Here is a 16,138-nt window from a genome sequence, read left to right as displayed (position 1 = left end):
GAACCATATTCAGACCTTTTTTTTTTTTTTTTTGCGATATGTGGGCCTCTCACTGTTGTGGCCTCTACCATTGCGGAGCACAGGCTCCGGGCGCACAGGCTCAGCGGCCATGGCTCACGGGCCCAGCCGCTCCGCGGCATGTGGGATCCTCCTGGACCAGGGCACGAACCCGTGTCCCCTGCATCGGCAGGCAGACTCTCAACCACTGCACCACCAGGGAAGCCCATATTCAGACCCTTTTAAATCAGGAGATTCTAGACTTCCATCTAAAGCTGGAACTCAATGAGGCTTTTGGGGAGTCTTAAGAGGAGATGCAGGTATTTTGAAAGTGAGAGGAAAGTGAATTAATTGCAATCAAAGGACAGGCTGTAGTGGGTTATTAAAATGCTCACAATGATCCTTCCTATCATATAAAGGCAGAATCTATTTTCCCACCTCTTGCATCTAGGTTGGTCATGTAATTTGCCATGTAAATGAGACTCACACATGACACAAGCATAGGGTAGAAAAGCTCTTACATGTTTGAACTTACCTAGTTGCAACCTGCGCCAAGGACTTCTGCCACTGCCACCACGTGAATACACTTAGATTAGCCTATTGGTTGATAAGAGACATGTGACCTAGTGGTATTTATAACCCATCTGAGATTGAGTCAAGAATCAAACATGTGAATAAAGTTATCCAGAATCAGCCAGGCCCAAATGGCCTGACAATTAACAGCTGAGGAATTAGTAAGCCCAGCTGAGTGCAGCACAGCTCAAGGATGGCCTTGCAGAAACTACCTAACTAAGCAAAATTTGTTTTAAGCCACTGTATTTGTTACACTAGTTTGTTCCACAGCAAAGACAAAAATATACACAGGACTAATCTACTTCGATATAGACACCTAGGTGTAATCTTGAAAGAATAACGTGAAAGTTTTCTATATTTCCTGTTGAGAAGTCTGGAAATCTAGATTGCTGAAGATTAGATATTTTTGTTTGTTTGTTAAAAGGAAAACATTTGGCGGGGAAAGTTGAAACTTGTTTTAAAACATATGACACTAGCCCGAGAAATACTATATTAAAAACCAAAGAGAATAAATTATATTGGGGGAAAAAAAACGTAGAGTTAGATTTGAAAAATGTTGGAGGAGGTCATTCAGAGGATGTGACTGCCTATAGACGCAAAATCTGAACCCAGGCAAGTGGAGGCTCCTCGACCTCTCCTGTCTTTGGAAAGTACACTATGCTCACTGTTTCCACAGTGGGAGTCATTCTCAAGGACGCAGCCTTGAAAGAACAATATGTTGTTGAGACCATCTGGATGGTATAAGTAACTGAACCCAGTTAAGGCCTCTATATAACTTTGTAGATTCTGGCACGTGGGTGAAGACAAGAATCGTACATAAATTCTCTTACTTATTAGAACTGCCACCTATCAATGTGAAGTAGTCTGCCTTTCTTTGGTCTCTCCTTGTCCTCTGTATGTGGGGCCCAATTTTCAAACCAACAAAAGACCTAGTAACCAATAAATATACAGGTGACCTAGAGTATGTAACTTGACAGTTCTTTTCCTCTGCTGCTTATTAAGTAAAATAAGGGAGATTGGATGAGATGAAATCTGATTTTCCATCTAGCTTTAAAATATCTTTCTGATTCCATTTCAAATTTTGAGGCCTGTCTGACCATTATGCTAATAACAATGTTTTCCATAGCAATTGAATTCATGTAACTATATTCTCTGCTAGAGGTATGTATGGAAGATTTATATATATATTTCAAGAAAGAAAATATGCACATCCCTAACTTTATTTATCTATCTATCTATATAGAGAAATAGAGGTCCGTATTTTCTAATATTAAGCAATTAGTAGTTTCACCAATCAGTCCACTGAAAAGTATTTATGAAATACCTATTACATGTACTGTATTGTGCTTGACACTTTATAGGATATAAGAGGTGTTAGACCTAGAAATTGACCTCAAAGACCTTACTATTAATTGGAAAACAAACATATTTACTTATTGGAAAGGAAACTACAAGCTAAAACATAATACATGACAAGTACTGGAGATATCACATACGTCAGTAGAGCTTAATGGTGAAGAGAGTCAGCTCTGGAGCCAGACTGGGGAAATCTGATCCTGGCTCCATCACTTACCTGCTGTGCAGCTTGGACAAGTTGTTTGACCTCTCTGGGCCTATTTCCTAATCTATAAAATATGTATATAAATCAATAGTACCCACCTCATAGACCATTATAGAGAATTAACATATACAAAAGGCCTACAACCGTTTAAATGCTAATGCATATGAAGTCCTAAGCACAGAGAAAATGTTATGTAAGTATCATGTATCTAAATGTAGACAGTAAGTGGCTGGGAATGATTAGCTACTCCACATGAACTGTTCTGAGAAGAAACAAAACCCAGCCCACATATGCCTTAAATTTTAAAAATTAACAAATTTTTAATTAAAAAAGCCAGCCAACTTCCTGTTTTTAATTTCATACTCCATCTGTTAATCAGTTTTCAGAATTGGACAAAATTCCTTAAAATTTTTATTGCCTCAAATGTTCCAATGCAGTTTTGTCAGAGTAGTTTATACTATGAATGAACTCTAATGACAAGAAGTATGAAGGGCATATTTTAATCATAACGCTCATGATGAGCCTGTTCTGCTTTCAAATGGCTGTTAGAATCTATATAGCCATAGCTGATGCATTATGATAGGCATATACATGTAAACTCCCTAACTGTGCCGTGTGATAATGTATCTCTCCTAGGAGACTGACACCCAGTAGGCACCCAGTAAGTATTCTTGGAATAAATTACTGAATATGTTGAAAGTAATTTTAGATGCTGTAGGATACTAAAGGCAATATTAAAAAGTACAAAGCTGGGCTTCCCTGGTGGCGCAGTGGTTGAGAGTCTGCCTGCCGATGCAGGGGACACGGGTTTGTGCCCCGGTCCGGGAAGATCCCACCTGCCTCAGAGCGGCTGGACTCCTGAGCCATGGCTGCTGAGCCTGCGCGTCCGGATCCTGTGCTCTGCAACGGGAGAGGCCACAGCAGCGAGAGGTCTGAGTACCGCTAAAAAAAAAGTACAAAGCTAAGTAGGAACTAGTATTCAGATAGGGGTTCATTTTTTTAACTACGTACTCACATAAAACAAATTCTGCAGGTAAAAAATTAATAACTCATCTCAAGTTAGTTTTAGAAATTACATTTATTTAATAATAAACTTAGGTTTCCAGAAATTTTCTCTTTGAAGTTATTTGGAGCTGATAAATGAAATGTTCACATATTGAGATATAGGGAAGTCATTTCTAGCTTATACATGAGTTAAGTTGAATTTTATGCTAGCTAAAATAGCCTGTTTGTGGCCCATCATACGTACATTGTACATCTGCTTTAGTTATTTAAGAAAAGGGCACATGGACCAGAAGTAAAAAAAAGTCCATGTTAAAAATAAAGATTAAATGCCTCTCTTCCTGGGATGCCAATGCTGGTACTCCTCTGATGATAAACACTCCTTTCCCAGGTGCCAAGGCCATACTGACTCACTGTGTACATGCTGGTCTGTTCTTTTTTCAAAACATTGAAGAAATGTAATCCTGACTTTTGTAATGTTCTTTGTTCTGACAAGATGTAAAACTGTGCTGAAAACTCTGCTTCTCAGGAGCATCTTCTCAGAGTAATCTGGGAAGATGGCTTCCAGGCTAGTCCTTAGTTTGGCTCAAATAAAACTCTTTTCTATTCTTATTATAGATTGTTTATTGATTATTTTTGTTAACAGAGCCTAGCAGTTTATAGTGCCACAAAATTCACCTTAGAAGTGATTCTCAGCACAAGCCTGTGGCCGTAGGCCTTAAACTGTAGTCTCTGGATGGCAGCATTAGCATCACCTGGGTGCTTGTTAGAGATGAAAATTCTCAGGCCCTATCCCTGAACTGCTGAATCAGAAACTCTGGAAGTGGGACCAGTAATCTGTGTTTTAATCAACTCTGCAAGTGTGTCTGTTGCGTGCTAAATTGGGAGAACTCTGGCTTAGAGCAGATTTGTGCTCCTCAAGGGCTTTTCTTTCAGACTTCTAAAAGAATGACATTGTTCTACCTTGAAAGGAAATGATAATTCTTGGGTTGTTTTAGGAACTGGTTCCAATACAAGCATACCACATTTTATTGCACTTGGCTTTACTGCACATTGTGGATTTTGCATTTTTTACAAATTAAAGATTTGTGACAACCCTGCGTTGAGCAAGTCTATCGGTGCCATTTTTCCAACAGTATTTGCTCACTTTGTGTCTCTGTGCCACATTTGGTAATTCTTGCAATATTTCAAACTTTTTTATTACTATCATATCTATTATAATGATCTGTGATCAGTGATTTTTGATGTTATGTGTCAGAAATATTAGGATTCACTGAAGGCTCAGATAATGCTTAGTATTTTGGCAATAAAGTATTTTTTAATTAAGATATGTACATTGTTCTTTTAGAAATAATTCTATTTACATACTTAACAGACTACAGTATGGTGTAAACATAACTTCTATATGCACTGGGAAACCAAAAAAATGCATGTGACTCGCTTTATTGCGGTGGTCTAGAACTGAACCTACAATATCTCTGAGGTATGTCTGTATTACAAAAATAAAAATACAAAAAGGCAAGCTCAGTTTTATTTTCTAAAAACAATAAAATGGAACTGTTATACCAGGGAAATTTTTTCAAACACTTGGGCGGGACTTTTTCTAATGTGTTTTACCACATAACTTATTCTAAACATATTTTTTTCTTTTCTTTTCATAACTGTTGCTTTAGTGAAGAGAACAAGAAATATCACATAGTACACAGGGCAAAGTCACAAAAGAAAAAAAGCCAAAAGCTGAAGGTTGAAGAAAAGGTTAGTATTGAATTTCATTTCAAATACATAAAGATTTACAAAGCCACAAAATTCATCTAAGGAGGAGCTGGCATAAAATAAAAATAATTTATATGTAAAATGGAAGAACTGATTTTCCCAATTTAACTTCCATTCAGAGACACACTTGTAAATGAAAAGCAGAGTAAAGGCAGGGGTAGGGAGAAGACAAAGGGAATTTAGAATCACAGTCTTAAACTATTGCTAAGGTACTGTCTACATTACCATTTTTAAAAGTAATTGAGCATCTGTATAGGGAATAGCAAAGTATTAACCACTTTGGGAATTAGAATCTAGTATAGCTCCTGTTTTCACAGAGGACACAATCTACTTTGCAATGAAAGTAAATGTTAAATGCCCTAGAGAGAAAACAAATTTCATACTCTAAGAAACACTATTGTAGCCAGTTTTTTTCCAACGGGCTACAAAAATAGCTCTATTTTATCCAGTAAGATAAGATGATGTTGGTATATAATGCCTCAGACATATAGTAGGTACTTTGTAAGCACTGTTATTAAACCTTATAGTACCTTCTATTATCTTTACTTTCAAGCTGGAAATGTCAGCTCCTTAAATGGCTGTGTTAATATACCAAGAAGAAGGAGTTAGTGAACAAGAAAAAGAGAAAACACAATTGTCCACTATGCTAACAACAAAGGTTTTAGAGTTTGTCGTAAGAGGATTCAAGTCACCTGATGAGGAACAGTGGGAGACTATGGGACATATGATAATGAAACTGTAAATGAGAAGCAATGTATCAGGAGAATTTATTGAACTCCAGAGCCATGTAAGTTATTCCAGAACATGTTAGCATGTACAGGAGGAGGAAGCAAAAGCCTGCGAAGCTTAGGTTTCTTCTCTGATGGGTGGGAGGATAAGATATGTATAAGAAAACTCAGAACAAGGTAAGTGCCAATTTTATGATGGATGATGAGGATTACAGGGGTCAATATCAATCAAAAAAAGATTCACATTGGCAGGTGGTATCAAGGTTAAGTTGGTTTGGGATTCCTTCTTCAGCTGTTTTTTAAGGATAAAATCATTATCTCTCTTGCTGCTTTCCTTTTCCTTCTCTTCCCACACTTCCCAAACCACAAATATTAAAGAGCTTACAGTGGTAAGGTAGAGGTAATATGATGAAAAAAGTTATAAAGAGAGTAAATGATAAGAGAACAGGGTATCATCAGTAGTCTGTTCTAAGAAACAATCAATCAAATAAGTGGACGGGGGCAGAGAATGAGAGGAAAGGGCAGGAGGCAATTTTTCCATACAAAATATCAATGGTTCATCATAAAAACAAAACTCAAATCTACAGAACTAATTAGAATTGCCACCAAGTTTGTCAATGGAACTGTAATTTTTACTAACTCACACTCAGACATCCTAAAATGGTTTACAAAGTGATTTTGCACACATCTTATTAATTCACACAAAAAAACTTGGGTAGAAAACAGCTGCTCAAAAAGCTTGAGTGACTTGAGTAAAAGCTAACAGGTAGATGTTGGACAGAGCCAGAACTTGAAGCCAAATGTTCGAAATAGTGCTCTTTGAAGAACCAAAGGTGAAGATGTTCTGGTCTATATTACATTAGAAAATGAGTTCTGAAGACAGAAGTAACTGACATTTGTTGAGCACCAACTGTGTGGTAAGTGTTTTGCTCTCTGAGAGGTCTCCCAAGCCCAGCTGCTGAGTCCTAGGACTCATATATTATTATATGAGCCTCTGCTCATATAATCAATAGCCTCTTCCTGTCAATATCCCTAATAAATAGAATGAGGTGGAAGTGATGCTGTATAACCTCCCAGGCTGGGTCAGCTCAGAAAAGACAGCAGTGTTTTTGCTCTCTCTCTCTCTTTCTCTCCAGCATCTCAACCACCATGCTCTGAGGAATTCAGGCCATATACAGAAACCATATGTAATTGTTCTAGACCACAGTCTCAGCTGACATCCCAGCCAACATCCAGCCTAATCTCCAGAAATGTGAATGAGGAAGACTTGGCCAGGCACTGCCTGATGGCAACACGTGTAGACCCCGAGTGAGAAGAGTCACATCGAACTCAGTCAGCCCTCAGAGCCATAAAGAATCAAATAATTGTTGTTGTTTTAAGTCATTAAGCTTTAGGGTAATTTGTTTTACAGCAAAGAACAACCAGCACTTCATTTTTTACTTGAATTATTTTTTTACAGAAGGCAACTAGTTCAACTTGTGGGTGCTCTGTGGAAACCAACCAGATGATAAATATGTACTACCTGGTGAAGTCTGAAGCCTCACTGCGCATGGACAGGATTGTGAGGCAATGGCAGGGATGGCTACATAATTTGTGGGCCCCAGTGCCAAATGAAAATGTGTGGACCCTTGTTCAGAAAGCAGGAAAAAAGTGCTCTTAATGCACATGGAAAGCTTGCTTTCTTTCACAGATTCTTTAACCCTTTGGTTTTTTATTTGCTATTCATGCCATTTTCAGTAAAGAAAAATTAACATTTTAAATGATAAGCATGATTTTTACTGTTTGTGTTATGTGATGCTAGTTTCAAATGCAAATATCAAAGCATTGAACTTATATGCGGAATCACTAAAATTACACAATTCATATTATATGGCTCCTTCCCAGAGGGTACCACAGGCTGATAGAAGAGAGAGATGCAAGCCAGACTCAGAAAACCTGGAAGAAAAAAGAGAGGACCCTGGCCCACCCCAGGGTAAAGCCAGCCTAGGGAGTGTTCTGGGGCACAAGGACTGTGGGGCGAGTGTAGACTCTAACAGGTGACACAGGTGTGGGGCTGTCTAGTGATGCAGGGCATAAGTGCTGGCCTGCAGCAGATCCCAGAGCTGTTCCATGGAGGAGGCGGATTTGGAGAAGTTAGCCCCGTGTCTCTCTGGTGCATGGGCAAGCCCACCGTGACACACAGGCGACCCCGAAGGATCTTTAAACTTCTGTGCTGGGAGGCATTCATACCTGGATTAAGGGTGGACAAGAGGCCAGACACAGTCTCCAGTGGATGGATCATGGAGCAGGGGCTGCTAGTCTGGGGTAGGGATGGTTAATGTCATTCCAGGCCCCAAGACGCTGCAAGTTCCAGGCACCCACCCCGACCTTCCTGCACTCACACCCAGGCCCCGGTCAGGGATGGAGGATGGCAGAGATCACAGGGTGGGGGTGGGGAGGAGGAGGTGGGTGGGGCCCAGGTGGCCAGGGAGTCAGGGAGCAGGGAGAACCAGGCAGGTAGACTGCAGCGAGCCAAGGGTCCAAGCCCCTGTGCTTGCTCCATCATCTCATGAGATTTCACTGACAAAACGCTGAAGATGTCTGTTAGGGATCTTGGAATGGAAAAGAAGAAGTATTGCATAATATACAATAGTCCCCCTTAATCTACCATTTCATTTTCTAACGTTTCAGTTAGCTGTAGTCAACCATGGTCCAAAAATATTACATGGAAAATTCCAGAAATAAATAACGTATGTTTTAAGTAGCCAGCCATTCTGAATAGCATGATGGTATCTCACACTGTTCCACTTTGTCCTTCCCAGATGTGAATCATCCTTTTGTCTAGCATATCTGCCCATTAGTCACTTAGAAGCCATCTGGGTTATCAGAGGACGTGTATTCAAGCGACTCTTATTTTACTTAATAATGGCTCCCAAGTGCAAGACTAGTGTTGCTGACAATTCAGATATTCTTTTACTCTGCCTAATTTATAAATTAAACTGTGTATAGGAAAAACATAGTATATATAGGATTTGGTACTATCTGCGTTTTCAGGCATCCACTGGGAGTGTTGGAACTTATCCCTTGCAGATGGGAGGAGACTCCTGTATATGCTAATATAATCCCTGGACTGGGAGATAGGGTTTCTGAATTCTGTTCCATTGTCCTTCTTAATTTTATATCTTTGGGGGCACTGACCTTCTCATCTACAAAATGAAGGTTTGCTCTGTGATTCCTCAAGTCCAGTTATTTATTCTTTAATAAATATATACTTAGTGTCTGTTAGAGGCTGGGGAATGTGCTAAATCCTGAAATTACAGGGGTGGACAAAAGCAACAGGCAGCTTATAATGCCATTAGGAAGAAGAATAGTCAATAAGTAATTACAAATGTAGTTCATCCCATAATAGAAGCACAGGAGGCAATGGGAGCCCCTGCGGGTGGGGAGTCTTCCTACGCACTTCATCTTCTTTGAAGTGTGTATAGGAAGACTTCCCTGAGGAGGGAATGTTTAAGATGAAACTGGAAGGATGAGCAAGAGTTAGTTAAGTAAACTGTTTCTTGGTTTGTGGGAGGGAGAACAGGTTGCACAGAGACACGGAGAAAAGGCAGAAGAAGGGCAGGGCACTTGCAGCAGAGAGAAGAGCATGGGCTGCAGTACTGACTCTTGAACAGATACTGACTATGTGAGTAACACAGCCAATGCTAACATACTTAGGGGAAAAGAAAGTGGGTTCTGACTGACCCATGAGAATGTGATGACTTAAAACTGCAAACCAGCAGTGCGGTCTCAGAAGCAGGAAGGAGCAGACAGCAGACAAAACAAGTATTTTCCCCAAACACAAAACCTGAGATAAGGATTTGGGTTCAAGGAGTTCATTTTGGAAGTTATTGCAGGAAGCTCATGGGAATGTAAGACAGGGAAAGGACGATAGCTAATAAAGGTTGCTCTGTGGGTAACTGGAACTTATTCCTACTGGGGACCCTCTGAGAGATGGAATGGAACACTCCCTCAGTGTTGCCTCCTGTGGGGTAAGAACGCTGAGGTAGTCTCACCAACTCCCATCTTTCATTGGTTTGGGATTGCTCCAGGGCAGATAACTCCCCAGTACTGCTGGTCTGGCTCATCTGTGGGTACAGCATACTCCCAGGACCACAGAATGCCTCAAGCAGAGACCAAGGAAGCCACTGACATTTCTCCCTGAAGGTGAATTTCAGGGTGGGATGAGGGGATGGGAGAGGGGCACAAACACTGTCTGCGACAGTGTCTGATTGAGTGTGTCATTGAGCTGAGAGAGATAAGGACATGGAGATGAGGATACAAGCAAATTCTGGAGAACACCATGGCCAAAAGGGGAGAGATATGGTGATAGCTGGTGCTTTCTAGCTCTCAAAATAAATTCATAGATTCACAAAGTTTTAGCACTCAATATTTCCATTACCATGTTACATGAGAAAACTGGACCTGAGAGGAGTTAAAGCACTTGTCCAAAGTTTCACAGCCATCAGGGGTCTGAGTCTCCTAACATTTGCCCCGCCTTCTTCTTTTTACCATTACATTCTTCTTCACTAACATGGCTTTCACCTTGAAAAGAAAGGAGAGGAAGAAAAAGAAGGGGAGGAGAAGGGGGAAGGAGAAGAGAAGAAGAAGGAGAAGAACAAATGGGGATTGGCATGATCATCTTCATCCAGACAGGACATAATCAGCCCCTGGAAAATGGATTTACAAGTGAAGACAAAAGTCAGCAGTCAGAATGAGAAGACCTTTACCTTCTTAAAATGTATATAAATATTTTCCTGCAAGAATTCCCTTTTTCTCCATTTTCATATCTTCTATAATTTTGAAGAAGTACAACAAAAAAATTTCCAGAGAATTCTGCTACTGTGCTCTATATGTACATTAAGGTATATAGCATTTAAGGGAGAAAAACTGGATTTCCCCAGTTTGGTAATAAAGAGTGAGACTAAAATTTTAAGTGCAGCCATGTACCAGTAATCCTCCAAAGAATAAGCATATAACAGAGGAACAAAATTCTACTAAACTCAGATACATCATGGGCTTCTAGAAAATGATTTAAAGAGCGAAAAAATCAATATTAACACAACATGTAATCATTTATAGGAGGACAGAGTTCTCAGAACTGTATTTTACTTGCAGTCTAAAATTATATCTCGATATAGTACGAAAACATGGCTTTAGTCACTGGAAAGATTCTGCTGGCACAGAGTGATTTATTCAAGGAGTGTAGGAAGATTTGAAATATTAAAACTTTCAGTTTGAAAGGTTATTTTCTCTGCCTGGACAATAATTATATATGAAGGTAAAAATATGACATGAAAAAGTAAGACATCTGCAAATTAAGGATACATTATAAGGTGAACAGAAATTTTTAGGTGAACAATAGAATTTTTCATTAAAGATATCTAACATACTAAATATATACTTGAATGAGGTCAAATGTAAGAGTAAGTCATTGTAATTGCTTCCATGATCAATCTTAACAAGAAAAATGCTATAGAGGAGTTATTTTAATGATGGCTACATTTTCTAGAAGCCCAGGTGAGTTTTTGGCATATATCTCAACCTTTCCTAAGATCTTCCCAAAATGATTTACCATGCCGAAATCTTTCTATTTTAACAGCTTCAAAGGATCATGGTTAATCTTGGATAGCTCATACATTTCTAAATTCAACTTCTGTCAGATTGATTTATGATTTTGAATTGGACTTACATCGATTTGATTTACGTTTCTGCTCTTGGCTGAGGCTATGCGTACTTACCATAACTGAGTTGTCACAGAGAAAGAAGATCCACAGGGACAGAGATGATATACCTCTCAAAGGGTCATTAATGGGAAATAACAGAACAAGTCTTGTCCTTTGCTTTCAGTGGCCCATGAGCTTCAGGAAGCGGATGTCTTGCAGTACCAGGGATGAATTCGGTGTGTAGACACCACTGAGATAAGTAAATAGATAGATCCTGTGTATTCTGGGAATGTGACAGTTCCCATAAAGTTCCTTTTGAACTTTCAAAGAATGGCTGAGTTAGGATACCATTTAAGACTCATCACTTATGACCATTAACAGATATTATAATTGTGTTCAGTGCTCCTTACTACAGAGCGATAGCCATTACAGTTGTCTTGATTTTTCCCATTTTAACATAGACATTTTTCTTGTCCCAGGGAGAAATAGTTACCAGGGTTTGGTGGAGAAAAAAATGTGTAACACAATATTGCACCAACAGTATTCACAGAAATTTCCTAGCCAACAAACTTGAGAACTTGACAGTAAATTACTGACCTTTTTTTAATACTTTGCCCTTTTAGGAACAAGATAGTAATTTTAGCATTAACAACCGTTGGCCAAGATATAGAGTCCTATTTTCTCCATTTGGGATCTGCCATTATCACACATATTCCTCAAAATCGTGTTATCACTGCTAAGCATAATTTAACTATTTTCTTTCTCTTTTTATTGTTAATTAATTACTGTATTTGAATTCTACATATCTAAAATAAAAAATAAATATAGACTGAAGGTTTCCATTAAGGATGTCAATATTTTCTTGGATTATCATCCAACACTGCAATGACAAGATTCCCCAAATGGTCTTTTGCTTATCTTTGATTTACAAAGCATCTGCTGAAAACATTACCTCTTTAACAGTTACAGTATAGTTTCTGCAAATTGCCACTGTTATTATCTCCTAGGAAAACACCAAAAGTTAGCTTGAAGAATATGTTTTGAAATTTTTTGAGAGGGAAATTGTTTTCACTGAATAGCTGCAGAAAACAGAACAAAAATATACCATGATTTTCAAGGACCCTGTCAGTGCCAGAAAATGTGCTTGTCTAAGTAGACCCTGAAGTACAAAACAAGACCATAAAATTTTACATTTTCTATAAACTTAAAACTATGACCATCAAAAACTCCCTGGCCACTTTCTTCATTCTGAATAGCAGCACTCAAATAATAGGGTATCCAGAGAATTATGAAAGCATACTCCTTACAGATCTTTAATAAAGAAAGCAGCCTTGTCTTTGGACAGTTTATATACAGTTCTCTAATTGGAAAGAATGTTCTAAGCAAATTGTAAGGGCCTAATGTCTTCCTAGAATTTTATATAAATTATATGCCCAATCCTGGAAGATGACTCTATTTGTCTCAGAGGATCCCTGGCAGCCTTAATTCTACTTGCCAGTAGGCCTCTGATATGAAATTAATCTAAATAATTTGGTGCTTCCCCAAATTATCAAATACTTGAGCACTTCAAAGCAATACTGAATTCTAGTAAGGAGCAGTGTAACTTTGTTGAACTGCAGATATTAACACTAGACAACGCTCCCGAGAAAGCTAGGCCACACATTCCCCACCTCATTCTAACAAACCGTGCACACAGTTCAAGTCTGTGTCTTGGTAAAATGACCAATTATGACAGGTTTTAGGCAATGCTGTAGAAGCAGCAAGTGTCAAAGCTCTGCCGTACTACCTCTCCCATATCTATGGCTTCAAGGACCTCACTGTTCTTTGTCATAGCACTGGTTGATAGAGCAGAAGGCTGCTAATAGCTCTGGGAGAAAGCAGTGATTCAGTAGAGTACTGTGACTATTACATTTTGTTTCACGTTATATCAAGAAGTTTAATCACTTATTTAGCTCTTTCTTTGAGACAGATTCCTCTGACAGCTCACTTAGTGCGCCAGGAGAGAAGAAGGAGAAGAATTCATTTCAGATTCTGCATGCTCCTGTCAACTGGTGTCACGGTGAAACCTGATTATCCTGGTTAGGAATATGTTTTCCCTAAAGAGTGGAAGTGCTCACACTCTGCATGATCCTTTCCTTTCTCATCAAGCTTGATGTTTCAGTGCTTTGTTGCAAACTAAAAGCCTATGATTACACTGGACTGTGGGTATGAGATTTTGCCCAATACACAACACAATACAAAGAAAGGAAAGGAAAGCAAGTGACAGATTTTTTAATGTATACTTTGTAGCTCAGGTCACTTTATGACAGGTACCAACCAGAAGCAGCAGCTGAGCCAGTTTTCAGACGACCATGGACAGCTCCTAGAATACTGGCTACCAGACCAGCCTACATAATTGATAATTCAGGGTGAACTTTAACCAGAAAGCCAAGCACATTTGCTTTGTCTACCCTTTATTCCAAAATGGCCTGCATTCTCCATGGTCAAAGGTTTTGTCTAAATTCCTTGATTTATATTCTGACTTCCATTTCAAGGACATTAAGCATCTGTTTCACTTTTAGAAATGGAGACCTAACCAGAGGGTACTTGGCAGCCATGGGAAAAACAGAGTAATGGTTTGTTAGGGGTAGGGTGACTGTTGGACCCAGCTAAACTATCATTATGATCTAAGGCTTAGATTCTCTCTGGAAGTTGAGAGGTGTCAAGCATATGCATGTGTCACTGTATCCTTCTCACTCTATGCTACTCCTCTTTGTTTTATTAATAGAAGTTTAAAATTCAGGTGTATTTTTCATAAAGATAATGGCCATTGCCCTATTCACAGGCTGCATCAGAAATAGGAATTTTACTCTGAAAAAGTGCTTTGAGATCATTTGTGGAAAATATCATAATCAATTTGTCATCATTTATTATACTGATATACATTCAGAAATATTATGAATGTTTTATGTACTCTGTAATTTGTTAGAAGACAGTATGTTCTCATGTAAAATACTCATTTATCTGTAACCTAAGCCCTTAGTAAAACATACTTGGAAATATATTTCTATTTATTTATTTATTTATTTATCCTGAGAAACAATAGGCATAGATCCACTGAAGCAAGTTATGAGGGAGGGCCAGAAAAATCATGTTCTGGATATAAACAACATATTCAACTCTATGCTATAAATAGCCACAGAAAATTAGTTTTAGATAAAGAAATATCCAAAGGTGATCTGATAGATCAAAAGACAGTCTTTTAAAGCACATTGATTTAATCTCACCATTTTATAATTTCCATTTCTAAATTTTTCACCTTTCCCTCCCTGGACGAAATTTAGGAATCAAATATACTCTAACAAATATAAGACTTTCCCTTATAAACATAATTTCTCCAGTAACATGTAATATTAATCAATTCAAATGCTATGTAGAATGTCTGCAATATCCAACTTATGTTGTTTTTAGTAAGAAAACATTTGAAAAGTATATCAATTAAAATAAGAAGGTGACAGATTAATAAGTTAGTATTAGTTAATGAATTAATAAACATGGTGTACTGGATATCTATTGCTATATAACAAAATTAGTGATTGAAAACAATAAACATTTATCTTACAGTTTCTGCGGATCAGGAATCCAGGTGCGGCATAGCTTGGTGCCTCTGGTTCAGAGTCTTCTATGAAATTGCAGCCAAACTGCTGCCTAGGGTCAAGCTCTTATCACAAGACTGGATTTGGGAAGGATGCCCTTCCAAGGTGCATCAGGTGGCTGCTGGCAGGCCTCAGAACGCCTGCATCCAAGCTCACTCACTTGTCCCTCCCCACAGGTCTGCCTCATAACATGGCAACTTATTTCTAAGTGGAAAGAGCAAGAAAAAACATCCAAACTAAAAGTCAGTCTTTTTTCACCCAAGCTTGGAAGTGTCATCCCATATTGCTTACCATATTCTGTTCATTAGCAAGCCAGTAAGTCCATCGCACATTCAAGGGAAGGGAATTGCACAAAAGTGTGGGTATCTGGGGTGAAGGTAAAGGCTGCCTTTCACATATATTGTGTTGAAACTCTCTCGGAAATATATACTCTAAGTCTCAATTTTGCTCAATCAGCAGCCATTGCTCATTTGTGATAATTGATTAAAATATCCTATACCACTATGACTAATTCAGTTATTTGCACCTCCTGGACTAAAGCCTCCAATAAGCACATTTAAATATAATTTATTCTTTTATATAGAGTAAGTTATATCTTCCAATGTGGGCCAGTTTTAGCACTGTAAGAAAATAATTTGAACTTTTTGTACTATTTATAATCGCCTTCACAAGTAATTTCTACTTATCAAATAATTGTTAGATGTCATTATATTGTTTGGAAATGAGATTATGAAATCCTCTGGTAAAGTATTAGTAAACTTAAGTTTAAACCATAACTCAAATCTGATGAGAATAATTTCTCTTTCAGTTTGGCAAGAATATTCTTTTGATTCAGTAGAAAGGGGTTAAATTGTAGAAGGAAACAGACAACAATGTAAAAGACTTGGAAAACTTGATTCATTCCACATATATCATTACCTCTAATTTTTAAAAATAAAAAATGGAAAATGAGTATCAATCAGAAATGTGTATAATATCCATATCTGCCACTCATATAGCTGTCATTCAATTCATTATTTCTCAAAGTAAAAAATGTTATTCAAGTCTTGCTCCAAGTCACTCATATTATTCTTTATATAAGCATCATCAAGAATTAAATTTAAATATTAATAATGAGTCACCACCTCTGACCCTTCACAGTTTTCTAAGGGATCTTTTACTATACATTCTATATCAGGCTATTAC

This window comes from Hyperoodon ampullatus (assembly GCF_949752795.1).
Source record: "Hyperoodon ampullatus genome assembly, chromosome: 4".
NCBI lineage: Eukaryota > Metazoa > Chordata > Mammalia > Artiodactyla > Ziphiidae > Hyperoodon > Hyperoodon ampullatus.
This window is presented reverse-complemented; position numbering follows the sequence as displayed.